The sequence below is a fragment of the Suricata suricatta genome, chromosome 8 (assembly GCF_006229205.1).
Source record: "Suricata suricatta isolate VVHF042 chromosome 8, meerkat_22Aug2017_6uvM2_HiC, whole genome shotgun sequence".
Classification (NCBI taxonomy): Eukaryota; Metazoa; Chordata; class Mammalia; order Carnivora; family Herpestidae; genus Suricata; species Suricata suricatta.
In genome coordinates, this window is record NC_043707.1 from 64232683 (window position 1) to 64245745 (window position 13063).

Here is a 13063-nt window from a genome sequence, read left to right on the forward strand (position 1 = left end):
AACGGAGCCTGGGAAATGTACTTCCCTACGATACAGGGCTGGATAGGGAAGGACCGATGCCGAATCTAACAGAAAATACACACTATGCAGAAATTAACAACAGGGTGGTGAATAGGCTGCAAATATGGCGGTGGGTGGGGTGCGGTGGGGAAAGGAGAGATTGAAAGTATTGCCGTAGGCCACGGATTAAAAAGGATTAGGTAGCACACCAGGACGTTTTCCTGCTCATCTGTGGCAACAGTGATTATCAAATATATTGAAGCATTTTTACGAAAGTGAGGAAGACGGCCATGAGAATGGGCTGAAATCCAGGAAGCATAAACTCCCAGGGAGTATTAAAGAATAACGCACACTTGCGTTGCAAGATAGAAGATTCAGAAGCAGCACAGAACTCACTTCCCACAGATACAACTCATTCTAATAAAGCCAGTCTAGAAGGATGGAGATTGAAAGCAGAAACTAAGGAGCCCAAACAGGACAGACTCAGCCCCAGCTCTGGCAGAGGGTGGACGGCTGTGTGTGTCTGGACTCTCATGGGTCGAATTCCAGAACTGCAAATGCAGTGCCCAGACTGCAGCTTTGCAAGGCCCTCTCACTCTTGGGGTGAGGATCCCTGATTCATTCATTGATCCCATGGAATTCACTGAACGCCTGCAGTGTGCCAGGCACTATTTTAAGCACTGCAGTGAAAAAGCAGACAAATAGAATCACCCCAACCCTTCACATGAGCCAGAGCAGTACCATCCCCTCCATCTGGAGGAGAGGGAAGGGGGAATGTCCTGGAAGGATGTGGTCAGAGAGAAACCGAAACTCCCACTTCCTCTGTTATTCCTGGCTCCGCTAGACATTTTCATGGCAGTTACACGTGCACTGAGGACACATCTGCTTCATGAATAGAGATGTGACTATAAACAACAATGGCATTTCTCCCCTGGATGCTAGTTTATTCAGTTGAACTCAACAAATACTGACTATGTGCCAAATCTCTGCCCGGAGCCGGAGCCATGAACATGTTATGAGAAAAGCATTGAACCTGCCCCCAGCATGGGAAGCCTGGCAAACTGGTGCAATTCCAAGTCCAGAAATTGCTGCCAGAGACCTGAGTGCTCCACAGATTCATGTAGAGGACGGAGACTGGCTGCTCTACGGGGGCAAAGCAGGGGTGACGCGGGTTAGGGCGACGCAAAGCTGACCCGAGCCAACTCCGCCGCCCTCCTGTCACCGAGGGCTGGTTTTCAACAAAGGGAGAGTCTTTTTGGTTTTGTCTCATAGGCCGTTCAGTGCTCTCTTCGGCCACCTGTGTGCTAAAGCTATACCCATACAGAGAAGATGAGCTCAGCCCCATGCAAGGACGACACGCCAATTCATGAAACACTTCCTATTTTTGTGAATCAGTAGAACACAGGGGATCTTGAAGGCACTGGAATACTTTGTATGACAGACACCATAATAGTGGATTTATGCCATTGCACAACACCAGGAGCGGACCATAATGTGAACTATGGACTTTGGGTGATAATGATGCGTCAGTGTGGGTTCACCTATTGAAAGAAATGTACCACTCTGGTGGGGATGCTGGTAATGGGGGAGGTTGTGCGAAGGGGGGGGTCGGGGCATATGGGAAATCTCTGTACTTTCTGTTCAATTTTGTTGTCAACCTAAAACCGCTCTTTTTAAAAAAAAAGTCTTAATTTTTTTTTTAAGTCATTAAAAAGAAGTAAGAAGTTCAGGCAGGAAAGCAGCTGAGGAAATTCCCTGGAACGGCCAGACAGACACAAACAGGCCCCTGCGGGGCTCTGCGGGGCCTGAGGAAGTTCAAGCCGTCCCCTGGGGCTGGGGGGGGGTCTCTCAGTCCTCTTCCTTCTGGAAGAGGGCAGGGGGCGGAGCCCCGGAAATCTGAGTCTAATTTCTCCCTTTTAAGTGAATGCCTTGCAAAAATACACCTAAGTAATTTAACGAGTCTAGTACCATAATTTACTTCTTGATTTACTAATACTTAGGGGGAAATTACACCTGGACAAGATTTTTGACATTGCGAATCTTTTATTTTAATGTGTTCCTCTGGAAAAGGAAAAATGAAGACGCCATTTGTTATTTAAGATATTTGTTTCTCCTGGTGTTATGCTCTCCTGGGGCCGTACTGCTGTTATCTTAAAAGTGAACATATGTAGAAACATATGTTTCCCAAGAGAGAATAAGTCATGTCCAAACCCAGACATCCTTGGTATAGAATATCTGCTTCCCTAAATATTTGTTTGCCTTGAGAAGTTAAACTTTTTAAAAAATATTTTTAAATGCTTATTTATTTTTCAGAGACAGAGCATGAGTGGGTGAGGAGCAGAGAGAGGTGAAGCAAGCTCCAGGCTCCGAGCTGTCAGCAGAGCCCGACGCGGGGCTCAAACTCAGAAGCTGTGAGATCATGATAGGACACTTAACCGACTGAGCCACCCAGGCGCCCCAAGAAGTTAAATTTTTAAGCATAATCAAGGCCCTAGCTAGTCATGTCCATTTACTCTGCCACAGGATGTCGGGTATCATGCAGCGATTTGTACAGAGCCCTCAATCCGCTTGTTTTCCGGAAAGGATCAGGGCTGCTGGAGGCCTGCTTGGGGTGTCCGTGGGGGCTTCCCTACCGCTCCTCCCTCACCCAGATTGCAGCCTGGAGCTCAGCCAGATGGCCCAGGAAGAACCTCTCCTCTGTTCTGACCCAGGGCAGATCTGCTCACCCCCAACCCCCACCAGCACCACCCCCCCACATGGTTTCCTGCTGCCTCATTCTAGGTGAATTTTTCTAGGGAAAAAAGTCTGCTCAGGCCTATTCTTAAGTGGTGTTTTAGTCATGATGCTCACCTAAGCGGTTTTGTTAACTTTCATCACCTGGAGACATCACTGAAGGTTTAGGCTTTGTCTGTAAGTTCAAAGCAGTGTCACTGCTGTCACTGACCACAGCAGCCAAGTCCAACTCATACATTAATCCAACAGCTGTTTTGGGATAAACTTGAAGACGGGCTGGATTTTCGGTGTGTTTGCATCTCTGGCTTGCTGAAGAAAGCTGTCCAAGCTGTTGAACAGGCACAGGAAGGCTTCAGAGTCTGCCCTTCCTCCTCGGCGTTAATCAGAAAATTTTCTATCAAGGTTAATGCCTTGGGAGGCAATGAAGTTAGCTGCTGAAAGAAGCTGAATTTCACCCTTGGGCAGAAAAGAGAGTACAAGAAAAAAGCAGGCAAAATAAACAGACTCGCATCCCAAACTGACTGCCACTCACCAGGGGATGCCAACAAGGGGTTTTATTTAAAGCCATGAAATCGGTTTTTTCTTTCTGTTGTTTGTTGTTTTTGTAAAGGTACTTTCTCCTAGTTTTCAAAGTCTGAGTCATCCTTTTGATACACAGAAAATTCAAGTCAGCCAGGTGAGATTGGAAAGATAAAATAGGTCCCTGCGGAGAACTGAGGACTCCTTTCTCAGGCCTCTGTAGTACTTCTGTCCTTCCTGGGTCTCGGACTTAGCACAGCATCTCCCTCCTATGTGACAGCACACATTGCTGCCCCCACCTCTCTGGGCACCTGGGAGCACAGGCGGGACATCTTGCTGTCCCCGGTGCCCTGCAGCACCGGGCCCTGGACTGGCGCAGAGAGAGTGCCCAGGCCGGGGTACTGGCAGGCCGGTCACGCTCAAGTGCACACGCTCTGGAGCGGCACCACCTGGTCTCAGCACGAGCTTGGCCTCGTCCCAGTGTGTGATCTTAACCAAGTGACTTTAGCCTTGCTGTGCCTCAGTTTTCTCACCGGGGAAATTACAGCACTTGTTCTCCAGGATTTTTATCAGAAGTAAATTAGATCACCCTAGTACATGGTTATTGTGACTAACTCTTGAGGATCTAGATGTAAAAGTTCATCAATACAAGCCAAATGATGACTTGCTTATAAAGTGTTCGGGCAAATGAAAACCTACTCATTTAGATGGCACTTTGCGGAGAGGGGTGTGTTCAGAGTTGGGTACTGGGGAGAGACCACCAGCTTGTCCAGGTCTTTTTTTTTTTTTTCCATGTTTATTTATTTTTGAGAGAAAGAGAGAGACAGAGAATGAGCAGGGGAGGGGCAGAGAGAGAGGGAGACACAGAATCTGAAGCAGGCTCCAGGCTCTGAGCTGTCACCTAGGCGCCCTGAAATAGCAATCTTAAAATCAAAAGTGGTCGTGGAAAAGTCCCACACAGTCCTTCTACTAAGAGGGAGAAATTTATATGGTGACTGTGTGTGCACATACACACATGCACACAAGCCATTTGATTTCTCAGGGTTTCATTTTCCTATCTGTAAAACGGGTACCACGAATCAGTGGTCCAGATGCCCTATTCTTTGTTTTGCTATCTTAGCGACAGATGTGTGGACCAGAGCATTTTTCCATGGCTGCTACATGCTCGTTGTATCCAATAGTTGCTACTTCCAACTACTTTCACACACACACTTCTCCCTCTTAGTGGAAGGACTGTGTGACTTTTCCATGACTACTGTTGACTTTAAGACGTGGCTATTTCACATGGCCTCAAAACCCAGTGTGCTTTGCTCTAGGATTAACTGAACCTTTTGAACTAAAGGCTTAACTTGTTCTTAATCTTTGAAATGCTGACTTAAAGAATTTGTGCCCTGCCCAACTGGTCACAGGCACAGAAGGGAGCAAGGAGCCGGCATGCACACTTCTTTAGCGACACAAAGTTCCTGGTCGGAGATCCGGGACCAGATTTTTATGGAGCCGATGCCAGATCCAGGGTACCGAGGTCAGAGATCAAAGCAGAGGCAGAGATGAGTGTCCGCTATCTGGAGAGGCACCAGATCCTATCAGGAAATAGTGTGTAGTGGGAGTGCACCAAAGGAAGCAGCTCTCGGGAAACTCAGGGTGGGTGGAAGTCTCTGTGAAAGACCCACAGGAATGGCGTCTCTCGCACACCTGGTGTTCTTGGTACCCATCACGGCGTGACAGTGTGGGAACCATCCTTACTCCGCTGGGCTAAACAGCACCCGGGAATGAGAGTCTGTGAGTACTGTCCAGTAGCATTAGAGTAATAGTTCCAGTTACGTAACACAACCTTTCTGCCCACATAGAAAGAGGCAAAGTGACTTCCTCGGGCGTGGGGACAAGGTGCTCACATAACCCAAAGTACCTCTTGGAGTATTTGGAGGCAGCTGGTAGGAACCTGTGGGTCATGTCATAGAGTCAGATCCAAACCTCTCCCTATTACAAAAACAGATTTCTCCCCATCTTTCCCCATACCTCCCTAACATCACACATGCTCTCTCATTCGACTCCTATGTGCCCCCAGGGGGGTGTGCCTCGTGGATGTCCCAAATGATTATTGGAACCTGACTAGCAAATGATAAAAATGCATCCAATGGAAGGGAGGAGAAGATACCATCTCAGATACCATTGACATTTTTCTAAGATGCTTTACAGGTGACGTGGAAATGACCACATAGGAAAGGCACCACAACCGCAGCTGTCCAGCTAGGAAAGGCCTCTGTTACCCAGCACCGGGGCCAGCTGACCTGCTGCCAGAGGAAGGCTTGGGGGTTAGCAGTTAGCAGGAGGCAGACGGCTTGGGGAAGTGAGAGACCATGGAGGAGTCGGGTCGGTGGTGTGGATGGCCTCCGCGTCCTGCGGGAGGGAGCTCCCCCATCCAAGCAACCCTTCTGGGCTCTCGGGTTAGGAGAAGTCAGCATACACATAGACCAGTGGAAATAAAAGTGGCTCTATGGTAGATTTCATCTCAAGCCTGGGTATGTGTATCAAATAGGGCGAGAATTCACATGTGAGAAAAGGCACGTGGAAGGTGGATGATCGCTACATGGAGGTGATTCGAGATTAAACTAGCTCATCAGCTCAATTATGGCATAAACAAGAAGTAGGTCAGAAGGGCCTTTCTCACCTAAATTCTAGCTTATTAATTACCGTCATGACCCCTATTTCTTAATGAAAAACAGAAACATGGAGGGACATTTGTTTTATGTTGTGGGATGTGGGCAGGAAGGCATTTTCAGGCTAGGGTCTCCTTTTTTATTTCCTGCTCTGAAGAGGAAAAGAAAATCTGGATGTCAAAAAACACTAAGAACTAAATGAGTGGATGCAAAGCAAACAAAGGAGCCCTTTATTGTCAACTAACGCCTGGTTTTGGCTTGGCTTTCTATTGGAAATTCTCCTTTTTTCCAAGCCAGGAACCTCAGAGAGGGCCAGCTCCACAAGGGCAGGAGACACTGGCGAAAAAGGAAAAGGGACACGCGCATCTTAACACTGCCCCTGCAGAGAGGCGGCCTGGTGCTAACTGCCTGCATTCCAACCCTGAGTGACTTACTTAACCTCCCCGGGCTTGGGGTTAACTCACGTGTACAAAATTCTACCTACCTCTCTGTGAGCATTAAATAAACTAATACCTAAAGGATGCTAGAATCGTATTTTCTGGTTATTTTTACTGGCCGCAGATAGAATAATAGAAATGGACAGCTACAGAGAGCGGCTGACTGCTTCCAAATGATCATTCGCTTTTCCACTGGCAGCATGATAGCAGCTAAGAAGAAACAAAATGTAGAGAGAATGAAGTTACTTTGATCGTTTCCTGGATTCTCAGAAAAGACCATCATGTTCTGGAGCCTGCTTCGGATTCTGTTTCCCTTTCTCTCTGCCCCTCCTGCGCTCACATTCGGTCTCTCTCCCTAAAGTATAAATAAACACTTTTTAAAAAATTAACAAAAAAAAAGAAAATGACATCATGTCAAAGCTATGTCTAGTTTATTGTTCTCTCGTTTGGCAAATGTGGGACAGTAGCATCTGAGCATGAGAGGTACTGGCCCGTTCCCGCCTGCATGAGGCTAAGAACAGAGCAGAAGAGAATGATCTCACAACTAACTTCAGCACAGGCCACGACTGTGGCAGGAGGTGGCAGGAGGGTGAGTATGGGATTGTGGCCACTGACCAGGTGGAAGACTGGACCGCCCCCACCCCAGGTACCCAGCACAAATCAAGTCCGCAGTAGGTTCTCCATAAACATTCACGGGATTAACAGACACAGCACATGCTATGCTTTATTGTACATCTCAGGTTGTCTTTCATCTCAGGATCTTCAGAGCAAAATACATCTTTCTTTTTATCTCCCCAGCACTTGACATCATGCCTAGCAAAAGGGGGGGTGTAAAAATGTTTTTTGAATTTATCTGAATGACTAAGAAAACCTAATGTGTCTCTCCCCTATTCAGCTGTGCAGATCTTTCTAGCTTTAACCCAAAGAAATGAGAAACTTGACAAGATGGGTAGCCAAGTTAATTTTAAGAGTTTGGGTTTTTTTTTTGCACCCATCAAAATTACATTTATAACTGGTTTTCTGCTCACTCTTATCTGTCATGATCCCTTATTTTTTTTAATTTTTTAAAAAAGTTTTTATGTTTATTTATTTGAGAAAGAGGGAGGGGGTGGGAATCCTAAGCAGGCTCTGCATTGTCAGTATGGTGCTGGAGGCAGGGTTCAAACTCACAAACTGAGAGATCATGACCTGAGCCAAAATCAAGAGTCAGATGCTTACCCAACTGAGTCACCCAGGCGCCCCAGCTTCTTCTTTTTATCAAGACTCTTCTCCTTCAGTGTTGGGGTCCCATCTGTCTTCCCCCATCTCTCCAGACTCTCTTCTACCTTCTTCCCTAGGTCATCTTCCTCCTCCAGTCCTGTCCCAGCCTCAGTCCTAGACCCACTGGAAGCTATTGTTTCTGTCTGATGGCTAATTTTATTGACCTACTCTTTCTAGTAGGGGGGACCCACTCCCTGACCCCAGGAGTGGACACATTGCCAGGCTTACTATTCCTCTGGCAACGGTGATTGGCTAAGGAGTGAGCAAATGCCCTGAAAAGGGACAAAACCCTTCCCTGGCACGACAGCTGGACCCTGGTGTGATACAGCTGAGAGAATGTCGCTCTATGCTTTTAGCAGTAATCAGGCCCTACCACATGGAGTCCACGCACAGACAAACGGAGACCAGCTTCAATGGGAGAAAGAGCAGACAAGAGCAAGAGAGAGGTCTGGTCCCAGAGGCCCTGGTTTCTGTAAACCTCCCACTGGGCAATAAGCTTCCCAGACTCACAAACTTCTACATGCCCCTTTGATAGGAGCCAGGCTGAGCAGGTTGCTAGTGCTCGGTAAGGGATTTACTGTCACAAACAACCCTCCTGTGGAGACCTTGTCTACTTTTAAATCTTTGACCATCCATCTAGGCAAATGTCTTTTCTAGTTCTACCTTCAGTTTCCTCATAAGCTTTAGCGCCCCATTCCCAACTCTTTGTGCCGGGCATTTTTCTTAGAGGTCCACGGCCCCTCTCCTTCCACATGTGTAAATTCACCATTTCTGAGCTGCCAACCTTCCATTCCAGGCTCTATCTTGACCTGTGCTGCCATTTTTCTCTGTCCCAAGACTTTACTCTTCTCTCTCCTTCCTGTCCCCACCCACAATCAGTCACTGAGTCCTGCAGCATCTTCCTTCATATTGTTTTCTACAGCTGTCCTTCCTTTCTATTTCTCAGCCATGATTTGGGTGACGGCCTTAGATTCCCACTACACCTCTTGACTCAAATCTTCTGACATACTATGACCAGAAGAGTAAGCCTCCTAAGGTACTATCTGCTGAACCAAGTCCAGACTTCTTAGTGGAGCCCACAGAGTTGACCATGCGCCAATGTTTTAGCCTCTGGCCACACTTGTCACCGGCAGGATCCCCAACCCCGGTGTGTGTGGCCCCCACTCTGCTCACAGAGGCCTCAGCTCTTGGCTCACCCTTTCCCCCCTCAGCCATTCCCCTGGGGTCCAGTTCAGATAGCTTTCCTCCAGGGAACCTTCTCTCATCACCCTAGTGAAAGATGAATTCTCTCAGGGCACCTGGGCGGCTCAATCAGTTAAGCATTTGACTTTTGATCTCAGCTCATTTCATGATCTCATGGTTTGTGAGTTCAAGCCTTCTGTGCACTCTCTCTCTCTCTCTCTCTCCATGTGCCTCCCCACTCCCCTCTCTTTCTCTCTCACAGTAAATAAATCAACTTTAAAAAAAAAAGTGAACTGTCTCTTTGGAGTCCCAAATACCTTCTATCTCTTTAAACAAAGCTTCTGGATGTGGAGGACATACTATGTGCCACGCACCATGCCAGGGACCAGGGATGTTGGTAAAGATAAAGCAGCCCCTCCTGGCGCAGGGCTCTCAATCTACTAGTGGTCACTAGTGATCACTTAGCCGGCCTTCTCCTGTGGAAGCTTACACATCTGCTTTAGCTCTCTGAATAGCTTGCAAGATACTTTAGATAAAGGACTCATGGGGCACTTGGGTCGTCTGTCGCTTAAGCATCCAACTTCAGCTTAGATCATGATCTCCCGGTTTTGTGACTTCAAGCCCCACATCTGGTTCTGTGCTGATGGCTCAGAGCCTGGAGCCTGCTTTGGATTCTGTGTCTCCCTCTCTCTCTGCCCCTCCCCTGCTCATACCCTGTGGCTCTCTAAAATAAATTGAAAAAAAAAAAAAAAAAGCAGGACTCATAATGTTCCTGGTACATTGTCCCACACACAGTAATCCTTCTGTATGTATTTATTAGCCTGTATGCAGGAAGATCTTGGTGGACAAATCCATAAAGGATAGCAGATGTAAGAGAAAACCTATTTTTAAAAATAAGGGCCAGGCTTAAGGCCAATCCTTTTAATTTAGTCATTTTAAGAGCTGTCTATAAAGTTTACCAAATTCTGAAAACCCAGTCCTGTCCTGGAACCATAAGCTCCCTCTATAGTCTACGTCCTGTTACGGTCCTCACAACAGGAGAGAGGAGTCATTTTGGGGTCGGTGTATAGCTGATTCAGAATCGCGAGTTGCTGCCACACGGTACCAGAGGGCAGTGGTGTAGACCGGCAGGTCAACGAGCCAAATGCTCTCACCACGCTTCCAGGGTGCAAATAACTTTGCTTATGCAGCAATCACTTTCCAGCTTGCAAGCTCTGTGTGAAAGAGGCACTGCTGTAACAGATGCAGTGTCACCCGTTAAAGGTGGCAAGTGACCAGTCAACCTCCATTTTGATGAGCAGTGATTGTTATTTTTATTCTGTACATACAATGTGATAAACTAGATAAATACTAGACACAAGCTGTGGATATTGTTTTAGTAACAAAAAGTCATTTAAAATGAAAACCTTGAATGTGTGTTCTCATTAATATAAAATGCATAATTTTAAAGTTTTTACATGGCATCATTTTATGCAAGCATCTCTTAATTCCCAGTTTCTATAGCTCCTTACACCTGACATATACACTAACTTGATGAACAGAAATCCATTCATTCAATAAATACTTGGACTCTCTACCTGATGCTGAGTTCTCCCTAGACTCTCCCTAGATTACCGGCTAACATGTCAGAACATCTGTAAACTAGGCTATTTTATAAAATGCCACTGAATTAAGTGTCTAAAAAAGAATAAGGCCTCCAGATACAAGTACTTTTAAACTAGTTATTTCACTGATTTTTTTTTTTTACATTCTTTATCTGAGGAATCCCATACTTATCCATCTGCTATCTTTCGCCTTTTTATAGACTTGGCTCTCTATATTGGGATATTTACTTTTTTCCCCCTGTGAAAATTTTTGAAAGTTCATCCATACTTTCAAACTGATAAAGTACATGTATTTTAAGCCTACAGATAATTTTCTGAGTTGGAGATACCTGTTTGATGGACTGACCATGACATGCCTAACTTTGTAATTTTTTATTTGGCATGGAACAAAATTTATTAAGAAATAACATTAAAATTGTTTTATATCCAATTCAAAATGGTGACAGGAAGTCATTCAAACAACTAAAACCAGGACAGGAAGTAGGAGTGCTCATGTATTTAATAGGAAAGAGACTCCTTGTTTTATTCTGTATATCCAGAGTCTAGGGAGAACTCAGCATCAGGTAGAGAGTCCAAGTATTTATTGAATGAATGGATTTCTGTTCATCAAGTTAGTGTATATGTCAGGTGTAAGGAGCTATAGAAACTGGGAATTAAGAGATGCTTGCATAAAATGATACCATGTAAAAACTTTAAAATTATGTGTTTTATATTAATGAGAACACACATTCAAGGTTTTCATTTTAAATGACTTTTTGTTACTAAAACAATATCCACAGCTTGTGTCTAGTATTTATCTAGTTTATCACATTGTATGTACAGAATAAAAATAACAATCACTGCCCATCAAAATGGAGGTTGACAGGCTGTTTAATAAGCCTTGGGTTTATAGAGATAGTTTTGTGCTGAAAATACTAATCCTGTGTAAGGTTTGAACTGGAAGCTATTTCTCTAAAATTATGCTTTAATATTGGTGCTGTGTGATAACGTACGTGGCAAAGCTTCCTGTAAACCATTTTAGACAGCTAATAGAAGTATTTATGAATGGTGAGGATAATAGATTTCATTGTATAGGCTTTCCACTATTTAATTTTGGTCTAAATGCTAACTGCTGAACTAGTACATAATTATTTTCATAAAATGCACAATCATGACTGCCAATTTTTCCATGACTAACTATACCCTGCCAGATGTTTTTTAAGTTCTGCTAAGTCATATTTTCTTTTTCCAGAACTCTGTGTTCCCACTCTTAAGTCCCTCTGGCCTTTTCTCAGACTCTGCCTTTTACCTGAATTTGAGATAAAATGAATCCTTGGCTCTTTTTACCATTCTATATGAACATAATAGTTTTGCATAAATTACTCTCAATCTCACCTACTATCATAAGCCTTAGCCTGTCCCTTTCCTGGAGAGATAGAAATTTCGTGCAATTTTTTCTGAAAAGTCATGAAGACTTTCCATGTGAGAACAGCCCCATCATATGACTGAAAAGCTTCTGATTCACCCCCAGAACCCAGGTTGTTAGAAAAAAATGCTAACCAGTTCCCAAACTTCCACATTTGTTTTCTGCCGTTCAGCTCCCTTTCCTCCCGATTTGATTTTCTGGCTGTAGCAAGAATCATTAATCACTAGTTAGACAGCTAGAGCTTGCTGTCAAGTGATACCTTGCGACCCAGGATGGATTCATATTCTCTTACCAATCTGAGCATCACGCAACACTCACCGCCCAGCCACTACACAGAAAAACTTCAATGACAAATTTCATCTCTTGAACGTCAGTGAAAATATCTGGCCGCATGCATGGTTCCAAAAAAAGTTTTCATTGATTCAAAATGTATTAAAAGCCTACCATGTGTACAAAGTGTTGAGAGATGTAAAGAAAAACAAATCTGATCCTTTTGCCCCAAGGAGCTCTAGTGGGGAAGAAAGACAACAAACACAGTTGAAATCAAGTCAGTGAAGTTAGCGGGGGGGGGGGGGGGGGGGGGGGGGGGGGGGGGGGGGGGGGGGGGGGGGGGGGGGGGGGGGGGGGGGGGGGTACAGAGGAGGGGCTGCAACATGGCCCAGTCACCCTCAGACTCTTGGTCAACCACAATGCATCGCTAGGTATGCAAAAGCTACGGGACTGCTCCTACATGTCTCCATCATGCACGTTTCAAGGAATAGCCATCAGGATATTTCCGCTGGAGAACAGTGAGTTCCCCAAACTGCAAGCATTTTTTACACCTACTTGCAGAGCACTGTTGGGAACCTGTGCAGGAATAAACGAATCAGGTAAGCCTGGGTTTATGAGCCACTCTTATTTCCATGCATTGGAGTAGAGGAAAGCATGGTTGTGGAAAGACAAGCCCCTGAGGTCAGAAGACCTCATTGTGAGGCTGCCGTAGGATCCTCATCCCTTAGAGAATGTCTGTGAGGTCCCCTATAGCCTTCTGATATTCTAAGACCTCACCATAAAGGGAATAGTCCAGCCAGCCTGATTATCATTAGAGTTTAAGAATTTTTTTGACTTCTCAGAGCCTCCAAGATATACCAAACAGGAGGGAACTTTGGTAACTGCTAAGCTCAAATTGACCAAAGGGAGTTAAAAAGATGTGTAAGGGTAGGAAATGATTTTAACAATCATTTTGTTTCTGTGCAATACATACCAACAGTGAAATTTTCGGAATGT

At 45.2% G+C, this 13063-nt stretch overlaps 1 non-coding gene across 1 annotated transcript; it reads left to right on the forward strand.

Moving 5' to 3' along the window:
- The first annotated feature begins 1280 nt into the window (after positions 1-1280).
- Positions 1281-1386, forward strand: LOC115300549. Its single transcript, XR_003912717.1, has one exon. It is a non-coding gene; the product is annotated as a U6 spliceosomal RNA (small nuclear RNA).
- The last annotated feature ends 11677 nt before the right edge of the window (positions 1387-13063 follow it).